Genomic DNA, 17,416 nt, shown 5'->3' on the forward strand with positions numbered 1-17,416 from the left:
CATAGGTATGAATAAATCTCTGTGTACTTATTTGGGAGCTGAGTGGTGGGTCCTCAAAGAGCAAAGAGTAAAAAAAAAAAAAAAAAAAAAAAAAGCCATAACATCCTGCATGGGTTTTACTATCCCACAGGCCTTTTATTTTTTCAGAGATGGTCTTCTCATCCTTATAGGCTCTTGCACCCTTACCAGGCCATGTCTTCACTTGAGGACATCCCAATCATGGTCACCCTTCTCTGGGCCACCCCAATTCTCCTCCTCTTTCTGATTTAGGGGGGGTGCCAACCTTGTTTGGTCAAAATAATAGCTTTTTCCTTTTGTTGATTTGACACTTTAATAACAGAACCAAACTTTCTTGAGTAAGAATTATGTGATCATGCAGAAATTTTCACCTTGTCACATCTCACTCAAAACAGGGGCTCTGAAGGTGTAGTTAGTGGACTGAGTGTTTTTCTTAGCATGTGTAAGCTTTGAGGCTTGATCGCTAGCACCACAAACAAAACAAACAAACAAAAAACCCAACAACAACAATATCAAACCAAACTGTGGTGGTATTGTGTTCCCCGAAATATTGTGCACCCTAATAAACTGATCTGGGGTCAGAGAACAGAAAAACCACTAGATATAGAGGCCAGAAAACGGTGGCACACACACCTTTAATCCTATCACTTGGGAGGCAGAGATCCATCTGGATCTCTGTGAGTTCAAAGCCACACTGGAAACAGCCAGGCATGGTGACTCACGCCTTTAATCCCAGGAAGTGATGGCAGAAAGCAGAAAGGTATTTAAGGCGTGAGGACCAGGAACTAGAGCCTGGTTAAGCTTTTAAGCAGCAGTTCAGCTGAGATCCATTTGGATGAGGACACAGGCTTCCAGTCTGAGGAAACGAGATCAGCTGAGGAATTGGCAAGGTGAGGTGGCTGTGGCTTGTTCTGTTTCTCTGTTCTTTCAGCGTTCACCCTAATACCTGGCTCCAGGTTTGTTTTTATTAATAAGATCTTCTAACAATTCATGCTACACCAAACCAACCCACAAGGGCATTTTGAGTATATGCAGTTGCTGGGATACATTTACAAAACATACTAGACCAACACTATATTCCAAGGCTCCTTATGTGGTAATGGGAATTATCAGTTCTTTGATGTTCCAACAGCCACAGATACAAGGAAGAACCAGCAATACTTCCTAGCACCTCCATATTTATAGGAGGCACCAGCAGCTCACAAGGTCTTACCCCTAGGTGAGAGCTATTAAAAATTGATGGATGCTGGCAGAGGGAGAGACCATTTTCTTCAGGGCTGTGGCCTCTGGTAGACAATGCTTCAGTGGACAGTACTACACCATGCATTTATGGGTGCCTCTAAGTGAACTCTGTGAGTCATAAAGAAAATAAAAAGAGAAGAGGATATGAAGTTGGAAGGGGGACATGGAAGGGCTGAATAAATTGGAGGGTGTCTGGGAGGTTAGGTATGATCAAGATACATCATATGTGTGTATGAAATTTTCAATGAATAGATTTTTAAAAATCCTGTTCTTGAATCTCCTAATTACTGTGTTCTGACCATGGAAGCTTATTCTTGGAGCTGCCTATTTTATCAAGAATGTCTTTGTGTGTTAGTTGCTTCACTTCCTGCCCACCATACATCACTGTAGTGCCCTTGTCTCCATGAATGTGGCTCTCTAATGGCCTGTGGTCATTTCTCATCTCTATCATTCTTTTCTTGACACTTGTGAAGCATAAGCCTCTGCTTCCAGTTCACTCATGTTTGAGATTCATCTGCGTTTCAGCTTCATTGTGAATTTCTTGGGACCACCATAGGTATCTTAAAGCTAGGGAAATTTATTCTTTTAGTTCTGGAGGTCAGAAGTTCAAAGCTAAGACCTCGGCTGGGCTTTGTTCCCCATGCAGATGTCTGTTGGCTTGTGGCTGCAACCCTCCAGTCTCTCCCTCCACCTTTACATGGCCTCCTTTTAAAATTTAATTGTTAGCTTCTTTTATGTGTATAGATGTTTTGCCTGCATGTATGACTATGAACCATTTGCGTGTCTGTGCCCATGGAGGCTAGAAGAAGGCATCAGATCCCCTGGAGCTGAAGTTACAAATGGTTTGAGCTGTCATGTAGGTGGTGGGAACAGAACCCAGGTCTACTGGAAGAGCAGCCAGTGCTCTTAACCACTAAGAAATCTCTCCAGTCCCCACATGGCCTTCCTTTGTCTGTATTCTATTCTCTCTCTTAAGAACACTGTCACTGATGCAGGGCTATGGAATTTAGTACGATCTCACCACCAGGCTTTCTTTAATTGCACTTTCACAGACCCTGTTGACATTTAAGCTTGCTCTCCACTATCCCCTGTGTGTCTGAATGTTGGGGGGGCACTGTTTAACTGACCACAGACCCTATTAACATTTAAGCTCCCTTTCTATTATCCCCTGTGAATTGAATGTCGAGTGTACTGTTTAACGGACAATAGTACTTCATAACATCACTGTCCACTGTTTATCGGGGTGGCAGCTAACAGTGTAGCTCCTCCACTGTCGGGGTCCAGGTTGGGGTCCAGCCCCGACCTATTGAGGGGTCCTTTGAAGGGGGGAGTGAGGAACTGAAAAATACTAGATAGTAAATATTGAAGTAGACAAAGAAAAACAGATAGAGACACAGGATAGCTTCGGGGGGGGGGGGCCCTGGGTCAATACCCAGCAGCCTCCAGTTTATTTCTAATGGGATTTTTATACACTAGCAAGGAGAGAGGCAAAAGACACCCCCCCTTCCAAGATCAAGGACAACGTACAACCAAGTAACCTGGTAACCATGCCACATGGCAAAGCATCTGGTGATAAGGCCTTGAAGAATAAGACAGCTGGTAACCATGCCTTTGCACCCTATCATGCACCTTGGAGAGCAACATAAACTCTGCCTCTCTGACCTGGGATCTTTGTGGGCTCGAACACCCCACCGTCTCTCTGTCCCTTGTCCACAATGGAACTGCTCTGCTATGTCAGTCTCTTCCTGACACCATGAACTGAAACCATGAGCCAAACCACATTTTCCCTTCTCTCAGGTACTGTATTTGTGATAAAAACTCGACCAACACAGTGTTCTAAGATTCTTGCTTTTCAAGGCAATCAAGATTTCATAGAAGAAAGAAGGGGTCCAGTGGGAGTGGAATGGAACCGGGATATTATGAGGGGGGAAATGACCTAAATATATAATATACATGTATGAAATTGTGAAAGAATAAAAAAGTAAATAATTTAAAAGGGAAAAAAGATTTCTCAGAAGACTTCTCTTTCTGAAGAAAAATGTAGGTTACTTAATAACTGAGTCTTATTTTCAAGATTTAGTTTTATTTAGTGTATTATTTACTGCATGTGCATGTGTGTGTGTGGGGGGGTGTAAATGCCAAGTGTGCTCGAGTGCTCGTGGAAGCCACACTATGTGGGTTATAGGAATCAAACTCGGGTTCTCCACTAAAACAGTGCATGCTCTTAACTGCTGAGCCATCTCTTCAGCCCCATAATCGATCCTTTGATGTTCACGCTGCTATGCACAGGTGAAAAGCATAGGTCACACCACCCTCTCCTCGTGGTCCAGCAGCCCTCTGGCCTCCAATGCTGTCCATTGGAGGCTAAGTACTTACGTCCTCGCACATGGGTCCATAATCACAGAGCCAGAACAGATGTGCCTTGAGAAAAATCCTAGTGATAAACAAGGGCAGCGGGAACAGGGAAATAATCATAAAAGAAAAAAACTACCTGCAGAGTACAGTGGATGGGAAAAGAATCTGGGGCAAAACGAAAGCATTTCTCCTCTGCAGTGGCAAATTCAGAACGCAACCTTTAAAACACAGTTTAACTCTGCAGCACAGCTTTAAAAGGCACTCAAAGCAGACTTAACACCCTGCAAGCAGTTCTGCTCCATAGAATCTGAACAAGGCATTCGGATGGCATGTTAAAATGCTTCAGAGCCAAGGATCTATTTCCTTTTTGCTATCTAAAATATTTCAACCAAAAGACAGAATCTAATTAAGCTAAATCCTTTAAGCACATTAAACAATTCCATCTTCCTTCTTGTTCTGAAAGTCGGCCTAAATTTGAAGACTGGTCTCCTGTGAATTGTAATGAACAGTTAGTTTCTATGAATGCTTCTTCATCATGCTGTAATTTCCATAAAGACTCAAAGGGTATTTCCAAAATCCATTTCAGGTAGGCTGAAAAATCGCATTTGGGGTTTTCCTCTGGCCCTGGTGTCAAAAACACTTCATTGCAACGCCTGTCAAAGCACTGAGGTGAAGAGAGACCCCAATTATATTTTCAAATAGGAAACCTGGTGCCCTGGAATTTCAGCAGCCGGGCAGCTGGACTGTTTTGTGCTGATTTGCTGGCTTCTAACCCAGGCTGTGTCTGTTCAGCTGTGCCATCCTGTAGTGCGCAATATTCCAGGAGTATTATTATCCCTGGTTTTACGGCAGACAACGAGCCACACTATGAGCATCAAGATTTGGGTGGTGCCTTCCTAAGTTTTCTAGTCAGACATTTTAAAAAGTGATTACCCTTTTGTGAAGGTTTTCTGGGGGGTTGTACTCCATCAGAACTCATTCTGATGGTTTCCATGTAACACGCCCCCCACAGGCTCATGTGTTTGCTTGAACGTTTGTTCCAGCTGTTGGTGGAGAGGTTGTGGAACTCATAGGAGGCGGGGCCTGACCGGAAGAAGAGGGCCACTTTGGGGGATATCTTCAGTCTTCCTCCATCCTCTCCCTTTCCCTTCCTCTCCTTCTCTTTCCTCACTTCTTCCCCTTTCTCTTGCTCTCTCCTAGGCATGAACACATGTGCTTTCTCTTTTCCTCTCCTTTCTTCCTGTCCTTCCAAATTGTGTAAAGGTGAGGCATCCCAACCATGTGCTCCTGCTGCCTTGGGGCCATCTGCTTCCCTGAGTTCCCTGCTATGAAGCACGTATGTCCCCTTAAACCATCAGCCAAAATGGATTCTTTCTCTAGTAAGTTGCTTTGACAGGTATTCCCTCACAGTTTCCAGAAAAGCAGCTAAGACACATTCTCTCTCCATTTCAACACTGAGAACACTATCGGTGTTTTGGCCTGGAGCACAGAACCGCTCAGCTGGAGGAAGGTGAGTGTGAAGTCCTTGGCTTCTTCTTTCTCTCAATCTCCCTTTGGGCACCTAAGGAGCCTGGTGAAAGCTGTATTAAGGACATCTTTCTTAGCTCTCACTAAGGAGAGTCAAATAATTTGTCTCTTTGGCAGGTGAAATGTGTCAGTTTTTATTAAATTACTGCAGGTGTGTGGCGGATCCACAGGTGGTGGTGGACCTCTGAGCTATAGCGCTGAGAAGGGAGTTGCATGCACATGCAGTTTTACAGACAGCTCTTTGGTGCAGCCGTTAGCCGCAGAGTTCAGACATGGCTCTCACCAACTGCCTACTGGTCCCCAGTCAGAGCACAGTCCGTTTGCAGGGTAGAAACAAACCGTATGAAAGAATATGGAAACAATGGGTGTTGAACTGTCTGAGAAAGCATTCTTTTGCTCCGTGCGCCCCGCCCCCATCATCCACTTGAAAATTCCATGGTAGAATATAGATTCTCCTGTACTATCAAGGATGGAACAGTTGCCCTTTCCAAAGCACATGGCTGCACTCTCAAATCTGTACTGTGTGAAGCATCTTTGCAATGTAACTAAAGGTTTAAGATTGGGGGGTTGTCATGTGTGTGGACCCTAAATCCAAAGACAGGTGTTATTACAAGGGGAGAGATGGGACACCAAGGGCAGAAGGGCCTAGACATGGAGGCTGAGTTTAGTGGAGGAAGGGAGGATTCCTCCCAAGGACCTTCTGAGGGAGTATTGCCCTGCAGATACGGACAGACACTTTGGCCTTGCCCCCGGTCTCCAGAGTGTGGGATTATACCTCTCTTGTTATTTTGGCAGCTGCTGAGGATAAATATGGATGCAACCCCAGGCCTCTGAAAGCCCAGTTAAAGAAGGTTTTAAGTGATTCTGATGGGCAAGCAGGTTGGGAGACTGTATGAGTAAATGGTCTGGTCCAGAGGTTTGTGAAACCTGATGCATTCTGAGGAACCTGAAGCCTAGGGGAATATGGATGCCCAGGGTTTCCCTCCAGAGTCCTGTTGAGGTGACCTTGACAAGCAGTCTTAATGAGAGGAAGGCCATAGAAGAGACCTGATAATCTGTCTTATGGATCTGCTTGTCACCCAGGGGGAGCTTCTAAAACTCTCAGAACTGTCCCTGGTCTCCAGGCTCTGTCCAGACCACCCACCTCTTAATCCCGCCCGTCCCTTCCCCTGCCACCATTTTCTGGTTGAAGCTGGAGCATTATTCAAAGAACACGAAGGTTTGAAGAGCATGCGTTACATCTTGACTGTTTCTGTGCACACACTCCCTGCCCCGGCTCACCCCCATGGCCTCCCAGTCACTCCTCCAGTGCCCAGAGCAGACAGCACTGTGTTCGCTGTTCCCACACATAGCTCCGCTGTCCCCTACAGCAGCATCCCTTTCCTCTGGATGCTTTATCATTTCTCCACTTCTCATTTTCATCAGCTCGAGTGTGACCTCGTCATATTGGGGTTTCTTTGCTTTTACTTTGTTCCCTGGATTTGTGGCTTACTGCCTTTCACCAAATTTGAAATTCTTTGTGGCCACAGTGTCTTCAAGTAGTTTTTTTTCCCCTACATTTTTGGCTGTTCTCCAGGTTCCTGAGGTTTTGTATTTAGAATATCAGTCCTGTAGTTGGACTTTCCTTTGGGCCGCAGCTCATAAATAATGACACAGAGACTTATTAATTATGAAAGTTTAGGCTTAGCTTAGGCTTTTCCCGCTAACTCTTATAACTCAAATTAACCCATAGGTTTTATTCATTTATGTTTAACAATGTGACTTTTACCTTTCTCCCATTCTGTATGTCCAACTTGCTCCGTGTCTCCATGGCATCTCCTTATGTAGATGTAACCAACCATCTTATTAAATAAGAAACACAGAGCCGATTCAGAGAAGAAAGCCAAGAGGTCAGAACTAAGAGCCTTACCCTTCCTGCTTCAGCCAAGAGAGCTCTCCGAAAAGGGGTCTACTTCCTGTGTGTATGTTTTTAAATAGTCTTTCTGTTCTGCCTTCTCATTGGTTGTAAACCCAAACACGTGACTGCCTCGTCACTGCCTGTGTGTACAGCCCTCCAGGTCCTCTATGGTATTGAGATTAAAGGCGTGTGTCTCCAATGTTGGCTGTATCCTTGAACACACAGAGATCTACCTAGCTCTGTCTACCAAGTGCTGGGATTAAAGGCATTCGCCACCACCGCCATGCTCTTGCTATGGCTCTAATAGCTCTGACCCCTGGGCAACTTTATTTATTAACATACAATTAAAATCACATTTCAGTACAAATAAAACACCACCATATCCTTATGCCTCAATTATCTCCTCTTCTTCCTTTTTCTTCCTGGAAATCCTGCTTATACCTCCTGCCTAGCTATTGGCCACTCAGCTTTTTATTATACCAATCACTGCAAATGCACTTTCACATAGTGTACAAATACCCCACAACACAGTCCTATGGTAAAGAGTCCCAAGTCTGTGCCTCTATTGTTAACACTTCTAAGTACAGAATTTGCTGGTGAATGCTGGGAGTTTCGGTAGTGGTAGCTTCTCAGTTTCCAAAATGAGGCTTACAGTTTGATGCCCTAACCCTGCTCTTTTTCTGTTATCAACTTTGGAGTCATCTGACCCCATTTGTCTGTTCAGATGCCAAGTTGGACACATTGAGGAAGCACGACCCAAACTGTCTTGCTAGTGATTATTTCTTGAGGGAGGAAAATATATTTGTATCCCCCCACTCTGGGTATGAGTTGTGGGGAAGGGAGATATATGATCAAATACATTTGAGATAATTTTCCTTCCAAGTCCCCCAGATCCTGACAGTTATATAAATTGCTGTAAAAGGATACTTAGGAACCCTGCCATTGAGAATCCATCGTAACTTAAGAGTTAAAATATTATCCAACATTTTAAAAGATTATTTAACCATGAAATTCTTTTTAAGAAATCAGAATCTAATAAAATCCATAAAACAAAATTTGGAAATCATCACCACAGAACCATCTTTGGCTAAATGTCGTTTTCCAAGTGTCATAAACTTTATTCCTTAAAACTCCTCAGACCTGTTCCTGACCAAATCCCCCATTTCTTTAGCTCCTCCCAGGACTACTGCATCATCCCTGAGCAGAACTCTTTACTTTGCCCCCTCTTTAGACTTCGCTTGAATGACAGAATCATCTTCTCCAACATGAGGCTCTTTTCCCCCATCAAAACTGCTACTGGCTATCCACCACACAGAGAAAGGAAATTCAACCTCCTCAGTCAAAGATGGACTGCTTTTCAAAACCCGAAGCCTCCATTACTTTTGTTCAAGCGTTGTCCACAGGAAGTTGGAGTCTGCTATGACAGACTTCACAGCAGCGTTGTAGGTAAGGAAAAGAGGGTGGGTTGTACTGAAGCTCATCACTGGAACCACAAAGCTGGGGTGGAAGGAGAAAGGAAAGCACCCATCAGAGGCTAGAATCAAAGATGTCTGCAGAAAGGAGTAGAATACAGACTCATGGTGGCTCCATTAAAAGCTTTCCAGCTTTACCATGTGTCTTAGGGTTACAATTGCTGTGACGAAACACCATGACCAAAGCAACTTGGGAAGGACAGGGTTTATTCAGCTTACACTTCCATATCACTGTTCGTCATCAAAGGAAGTCAGGATAGGAACTCAAACAGGGCAGGAACCCAGAGGCAGGAGCTGATGCAGAGGCCACGGAGGGGTGCTGCTTACTGGCTTACTCATAGCTTGCTCAGCCTGCTTTCTTATAGAACCCAGGACCACCAGCCCAGGGATGGCACCACCCACAATGGGCTGTCCCCCTACACCAATCACTAATTAGGAAAATGCCCTACAGGCTTGCCTATGGCCCAGTCTTGCAGAGGCATTTTCTCAAATGAGCATCTTGCCTTTCAGATAACACTAGCTTGTGTCAAGCTGACATAAAACTAGCTGCCACACCATGCTCCAAAAGTGATCTATGTTTCATGCAAGCTACACTTTAAATTTTGAATTTCGATCTTCCTGAGTTAAACCCACGTATACCATACTCTCAAGATCCCGGGCCGTCCTGATCGGGAGGGTGAACAGCCCATGCTCTGCATCACACTACATTATGAGCCAGGCTGGCTATTGGATTGTGTGTACTTAATGAACTTTGACCTATAATATTTTCAATGCACAGTGGGTTTGCCAAGATAAGATCCCATCATTAGGTGGAGGGTGTGTAATGAGGGTCATTGGAAGGCCTAGATTAAGGATGAATGGAGGAGGACCTGGGTGGGAGGTCACAGCAAGGGCAGACTACGGCAGTGGGGGCTGTGGAGCAGTGCTGTGCACTCCTCTGTGCTTTTGGTAGGAAGGACAGTGTGCTGGTGGGCAGGACCGGAGCTTGCAGGTCATCTGCAGCCTGTTCTCTCCATGTCCTTCTGTCTAGTCAGGGACGGAGCAGCGTCCCTCTCCTGGGAAGCTCCTCCCCAGTCTTACCCTAGTGGCTATAATTCTTTCTTCTTGGGATTTGCAGAACTTGACTTGTCCATTCTCGGAATTTTCCTCTGCTTTGCTCCTTAGTCCTCTGTACTTTTGCTTCTGCCCATCACAGAGCAGTAGGACATGTCCTTCCATTATCATGGGGCATGAGACCCGTACTTTTGTCTTTCTTTTATTGAATGTTTGGGATATGCAATACAGAACGGTTATTTACATTGAGGAACTAATGGTTTTCCTATGAGAGAGCATCCATTTTCCTTTAAGACGTCTTTCAACTCCCTCTGTAGAACAATGATAAAATCACTCCTTATGAAGTCCTGCCTGTTCCCCAGTTTCCTCCTTTAAGTTTTATCTTCAAAATATTTTACAAGCTAGTAGTTCTCAAAGGGACTAAAGCTCTAGGTGCTATTATTGTCACAGCTTATAGGTAAGGAACACAGCAGGCAATTCCCTTCTCCATACATTGCCTCTCATGGTGACAAGATTGAGACTTAAGTCACTCCGGTCACCTGATGGTGAGCCCAAAGGCTCAGTTGGGAAGTTCTAGTTTCTTTTAAGAAAAGTTGAATGGAACTTTGACCTGTTCATTGAAAATAAGAGAAATGTCTGTAATGAAATAGTTTGAGAATGAAGTCCTATGTTAATGCTAGAAAGACCAACAGAATTCTCTGGAACCCTCACCTGACTTCATAAAACGGCACACTTCTAATTCTATACTTGCTTCAGTGAATAAAATATATCATCCCTCCTAACTTGGGAGATCCTAGAAATTCAATTCACCTGAAGAAGAAGGGACGTGAATGCATGGGGCTTTATCGCGATGTTTTAGTGGGGAGTGGGGAGGAGAGGCAATGGAGAGGGGGCAGAATGCTGGGGAGCGGTGGGTTCCAGAGAGTCAGAAGGATGATGAAAGAGAGGAGGGGCTCAGAGGACAACTCACAGAACTGAAGCCTGATGGGTTCCAAAGAAGACTTAGTCAGAAATGGCATTCGACATTTCCTTGGGATGTGGGCTTCAGCGTGAAGTTGTCTGTACTTGGACATGTTTTGTCCCAGTTAAGTATGGTTCTGAGCACTCTACACACACTAAGTACAGTTCTCTAGTCCAGACCCTAGAAGTCTTCACGTTCCCCTTTGCACAGGGGGAAAACAAACTGGTTCAGGTCCCCTTGAAGAAACGTCCTCAAGGAGTCAAATCAAGGGCCCTTCACCTTCAAAAAAAAAAAAAAAAAAAAAAAAGAAGGGCCCAATCAAGTCAAGAGGTCTACTTGCTCCCTCAGCTGCTTGTCCCTCATGTTCTACCACAAGAAGTGGGCTGAAGAGCTATAGCTGCCTATGCCATCACCAGCAAGAAACTTTCACACAAGTCCTAACAAATACTGTGGTATTCCAGGACTGAATAAATTAGAAAGGAAAAAACTCAATGATAACAAGTGACACCATCATATTTGACAAGTACTGGAATGAACACCTCTGTCATTGATATAAAAAAGAGTTGGCATCTTACGATCAGTTTATGTGATTTGAAAGTACCTGAAAGGACACTGCAGTTGTTTATGTATTAGCACATTTAGATTATCTCTAGTACAAACTGTCATCCGTGACTGCGGTATTTGATTTGATAAGTTTGTTTCCTATCTGAATTTTTCCTAAATTAAATCAACAGCATTTACTGTTAGTCCATCACACACAGCAGCCAGTGGTTTCTAGGAAAAACAGCTGATTTCCATCATTCTGTGCTGAAGACAAGGGGTTCTGTAAGGTTCATGTGGAGATCAATACATGTTCCTTTAGTGTCTATGCTAGACGAGAAAGCCACGTGCGTCCCTCAGCACTTATTTAGTGACATCCTATGTGTGAAAAACAATGCTGACAGGTGTGCCTAAGGAAGTGAATATTCTACCACAGTGAGTGGAAACAAGTTGTGACGGGTGTGAGGTCCCGTTTGGACTGGATTTATGATCCGTCCAACCCCTGTGCTTCTTTGTATCATTCGTTGTGTCGTCTCTCTCACGCATGGTAGATGCAGCTGTTGATACCAACTGCAGGGAATGAAGATAGAGCTTTGTATCTGATGAGTTGGGCTTTTCAAATAGGCTTGGTTTTAATATGCATTCTTTACTGAAACAGATAAATCTCTCGGATTCCAAAGTACTGTCTGGCATCAGTACATGCTAAATACCTTAAGATGTACTCAATTTTCTGTTAACTGCTTTAAACAAAAGTTTATTGCAAATATCACAATGAAGGGAGAGGACAGGGAGTAAAGAGAAGGGGGAACAGAGAAAGGGGGGCATTTATACTCTCTCAAAGTTACTAGAATTAGGACTGCAAACTAGGGAAGCACTGACTCCTCTCACTGCAGGCTGGGTGAGCAATTTGGAAATAGGGTGTCAGTGGAAGAGGGGGCAGAGTACCTCAGCAAATCTTCCATCTTACGGGCAAGTTGAACTATACTTTTTATCTATGCTACTCATAGAAAACTGTTAGTACATTGTTATCTTAGTTGGGGTTTCTGTTGCTGTGAAGAGACACCATGACCATGGCAACTCTTATAAAGGAAAGCATTTCACTGGGGCTGGCTTATAGGATGGTGGCATTCAGGCAGACATGGTGCTGGAGAGGTAGCTGAGAGTTCTAAATCTGGATCCTCAGGCAACAGGAAGAGAGAGCGAGACACTAGGCCTGGCTTGAGCATCTGAAACCTCAAAGCCCACCTCCAGTGACAGACTTACTTCCTCTGACAAAGACACCTACTCCAACAAGGCCACACCCCTTAATAGTGCCACTCCCTGAGCCTATTGGGGCCACTTTCATTCAAATCACCACAATTGCATACCACACAATGAGAAGCAAAGTGGGTCCACAATGACACCCAAGACAGTCCACAAGGAGATTAATTGTAGGTGCACTGACTTCATATATACAGCCCAGTTGTTTTTATTTTTATTTTTTTGAGACAACATCTCTCTCTGTAGCCCCGACTGTCCTGAAACTCACGATTTAGATCAGCTGGCTTCAAACTTACAGAGATTTACTTGCCTCTTTGTCTTCCAAGTTTTGGCTTTTATGTCTGTACTTCAGTTGTAGCTTCTCAGCTGCATAGCTACACAACTTCCAGTGTGGTAAAATACAGTTCTTTTCAAACCACGACATCTTTGTATTCTAGGTACTAGTCTTCTGTTAGACGTGTGGATAGATACGATTCTATTCTTCACTCAGTTGGTTTCCTTTGGGTACAGAGACTTTGCAGTTTCCTGATGTCCTGTCTGTCAATTGTTGGGCTCACTCCCTATGCTGCTGGGGTCCTGTTCAGAAAGTCCTCGAGGCTTCCAGGTAAAGCATTCTCTTCCTTCTCCTCTATCAGATTCAGGGTATTAGGTCTTAAGTCAAGGTCCCTGATCCATTTGGAACTGGGCTTTGTGCAGGGTGAGAGACAAGGATCCAGGCTTAGTCTTCTGCATTTGGATACTCAGCATTCACGGCACCATCTACTGAAGACACCTTTTCTCCGATTCCTATTTTTGGCATCACTGTCAAAAATCAGGTGTTTATAGTTGCATGGATTTTATGTCTGAATCATTAGTTTTATCTCATGGATTCATGTTCTACACTTAATTGAGAAGAGTTTCACTGGTTGGACATGACAAAGTGACAAAAATCTTTTTTTTTCCTTGTTCTCCCCCCCTCCCACCCCTCTCCCCTTCCCCCCAGCCCACCCCCCATTCCCATCTCCTCCAGGGCAAAGCCTCCCCGGAGGATTGAGATCAACCTGGTAGACTCAGTCCAGGCAGGTCCAGACCCCTCCTCCCAGGCCGAGCCAAGCGACCCTGCATAAGCCCCAGGTTTCAAACAGCCAACTCATGCAATGAGCACAGGACCCGGTCCCACTGCCTGGATGCCTCCCAAACAGATCAAGCCAATCAACTGTCTCACCCATTCAGAGGGCTTGATCCAGTTGGGGACCCCTCAGCCATTGGTTCATAGTTCATGTGTTTCCATTCGTTTGGCTATTTGTCCCTGTGCTTTATCCAACCTTGGTCTCAACAATTCTCACTCATATAAATCCTCCTCATTCTCGCTAATTGGACTCCTGGAGCTCCACCTGGGGCCTGGCCGTGGATCTCTGCATCCAGTTCCCTCAGTCATTGGATGGGGTTTCTAGAACGACAATTAGGGTGTTTGGCCATCCTATCACCAGAGTAGGTCAGTTCAGGCTGTCTCTCGACCATTGCCAACAGTCCATTGTGGGGGTATCTTTGTGAATTTCTGTGGGCCTCTCTAGCACTTTGCTTCTTCCTATTCTCATGTGGTCTTCATTTACCATGGTCTCCTATTCCTTGTTCTTCCTCTCTGTTCTTGATCCAGCTGGGATCTCCCGCTCCCCCAAGCTCTTTTTCCCTCGACCCTCGCCCTTCATTACTCCCACTCATGTCCAGGCTGTTCATGTAGATCTCATCTGTGACAAAAATCTTAATGAAAATGATCACACTATTTGTAAACTCATAAAAATGGCAGATGGAGACACTGGGCAATCAATGCGTCCTCTAGATTTTTTTTTTTTTTGAGCTTATCTGATAGAGGAAATGAAGGAAATAAGCCTTTAAATAGAGATGCCAGAATCAACATGGAATTAAAAAGCTGTTTTTACAAACAAATTATTCTGGGCATGGTGACTATACTATTCAGGGTTCTCTAGAGTCACAGAACTTATATGAATCTCTCCCTTTCTCCCTCCTTCCCTCCCTCCCTCTCCCTTCCTCTCCCCCTCCCTCTCTCCCTCCTTCCCTCTCTTTATATCTATATCTATATCTATGGAATTTATTGGAAGGACTTACAGGCTGCAGTCCAACAATGGCTAGCTGTGAATGGAAAGTCCAAAAATCTAGTAGTTGCCCAGTCCCGAGAGACGAGGTGTCTAAGCTGGTCCTCTGTAGATGCTGGAATCCAGAAGAAGTAGGCTCCAGCGCCAGTGAAGGAATGGCTGTGTTGACAAGGCGAGGGCAAGCAGGTGAAGGCTGAGCAAACCCTTTCTTCTTCCATTGTCTTACATAGGCTTCCAGCAGAAGGTTTGGCCCAGATTAAAAGTCATGTTGTCTTCTTGCCTCATAATCTGGGTCACAAGTGCCCCCTCCATTTCTGGATTGTAGTTCATTCCAGATGTAGTCAAGTTGACAACCAAGAATAGCCATCATAGTGACACATGCTTGTGGTCATGAGATATGTAAGGTATAGACAGAATTCACTGTGAGGCCAGCCTGGGTTACACAGCAAGAACCAGTCTCACAAAAACTAAAACAAACAAAAAGCAATACACACAAAAGAACACTTAATATTCAGGACATAAAAAGGATAAGTGAAAAATTACATGTTATATTTTCCTGTAGCTATATATCAGAATCATAAGTAGATTTTTTTTTGTTTTTGAAAAAATTGCTTTATTTTTGTATATAAAAGCAACTTGATCAGCCCAGAAATTAAAGGACATGGGCATAAAGTGGGAAGTAAGTTCAGAAGTATACAGAGAGCAGATGGTTTTAAACCAGACTGCAGTGCACAGGTTCCATGTGGCAGAGGTCAGCTTTCTTTATCCAGGAAGGCAGAAGAGGCTCCAGCAAGAGCAGGGCTGCTTTTTGGCTCGTTTTTGGTTTGTTTTGTTTACGATGACAACAGAACCTCTCAGCTTGTTGTTTATCTCAGTAAAGGTTGGTAACAACACTGACACTGAGTGTTCTACTGAGAAGGCCAAGGAAAACCGGTTAGGAGAGGAAGCCTAAATTAAGAGCTTGCCTCGTCACTGTGATACCAGGAACACAAGAGCTCGCTGTAATGTATTCTGTTGTTGGATTTTACTCTTTGCTCTTTTGGGGGGCCCTCCACCCAGCTCCCAAATAAATCATACACAGAGGTTTATTCTTAATTATAAATGCCCGGATTTAGCTTGGCTTATTTCTAGTTAGCTTTTCTTAAATTATCCCATCTACCTTTTGCCTCTGGGCTTTTTTCTTTTCTTACTTGTTTATCTTACTTTCACTCTTACTCCATGGCTGGTTGTGTGGCTTGGTGGCTGGTGCCTTCTTCTCTCCATCCTTGTTCCCTTTCTTTCTCCTTTACCTCAAAGATTTCTCCTTCTGTTTATTCCCTTTGCCTCCTAGCCCCACCTATCCTTTCTCCTGCCTTGTTATTGGCTGTTCAGCTTTATTAGACAGACCATCAGGTTTTAGACATGCAAAACAACACAGCTTCACCGAGTTAAACAAATGCAACACATCTTTACATCATTAAACAAATGTTCCACAGCATAAATAAATTTAACACACCTTAAAATAATATTCCACAACAATTTTCCTTAAATTCGGGAGTTTTCTGGTAAAAATCACTTAAATGTGGAGTGGTTGTTCATGCTTGTAATCACAGTACTTGCAGTGTTTGAGAGACATGGGACAGGCAGGTCAAGAGTTTAAGGCTAGTCAGGTCTATTTAGCAAGACAGCATCTTTTTAAAAAATTATCATTATTTTTTTTCATTTATTTTACATACTGAGCAGTTTCCCCTCCCTCCCCTCCTCCCATTCCCTCTCCCTGCCTCCAGCCTCCCATCCCATCTACTCCCTCCACCCAATCCACTTCTCCATCTCCATTCAGAAAGGGGCAGGCCTCCTGTGAGCGTCAACAAATCATGGCACACCAAGTTGAGGCAGGACCAAGCTCCTCTCCTGCACCAAGGCTGGGCAAGGCAACCAGCATGGGGAACAGGTTCCCAAAAGCCAGCTAAGTGCCAAGGACAGGTCCTGATTCCACTGCTGGGAGACTGACAAACAGACCACGCTACACAACTGTCACACACCTGCAGAGGGCCTAGGTTGGTCCCATGCAGGCTCCCTAGCTGGCAAGACACCATCTTAAAGAAAAAAAAAGTTTAAAAATAGTTGAAACAAAGTAGTTAAAGTAAAAAAAAAAAAAGAAAGAAAAATCAAGTAACTGGAGATAAACTATGTTAGACAGACAGACAGACAGGGATATTTCCTCTCCTGAATAAGCTACCATCTCAAGAACACATCCAGAACCCCTTACCACCCATTTCCAAAGATGGAAGAAACAGCAGTCAGGAAATCCTCCTGAGGATAAAGAGGTTTCTAGACCTGTCCAGTGCACAGCACACTTGTTTATATGATCAAGACTTCCAAGGGGTGACCGCTTTATTCATTTATTTATTTTTTTGGTTTTTTTGAAACAGGGTTTCTCTATGTAGCTTTGCGGGACACCACTTTTAACAAACACCCAGAAAATACTTAAATAGAACAAGGTGTTTATTTTTGTATGTTTTGATATATTTGGACAAGCCAAATGAGAGATTTTTCTTATGAAATGTTCGTGCAAAATACGCAAATTTGTAAAGTTGGGAGTTTTGTCCGAACACGTTGAAACACTTAAGTGACCCTCCCATACATTCACTCAGTTCCCTTCAGAGCTGGAAGTGTAAAGTATCAGTGTTACATTCTGAAAGGGTTGGAACATCCATGGTGCATCAACAGTTCTGGGATGTGTCCTGTAACTCTTGCTCAGTCACACTAACCAGAGGGGAGGTCTGATACACGGCCCATGCATCTACCAGTAAAGGTGGAGTGAGCCATTCCCCTGCTTATGGACTGTGCACTCTCCCTGTGCGCAGTGTCCACAGCTCAGGAGGGGTACACAGATTCACTCCCAAGGTCATGAGTTCATGTAACCTTCCCACAATGTATTTATCATCTGGCTTACTACTGTTCTTAAATATTTTCACATTTATCTCAAATCAGATTCCAAAGTAAGTGAAAATTGGAC

Source organism: Peromyscus californicus, unplaced genomic scaffold, assembly GCF_007827085.1.
Source record: "Peromyscus californicus insignis strain IS unplaced genomic scaffold, ASM782708v3 Scaffold_17__1_contigs__length_78620276, whole genome shotgun sequence".
In the NCBI taxonomy this organism is placed as follows: domain Eukaryota; kingdom Metazoa; phylum Chordata; class Mammalia; order Rodentia; family Cricetidae; genus Peromyscus; species Peromyscus californicus.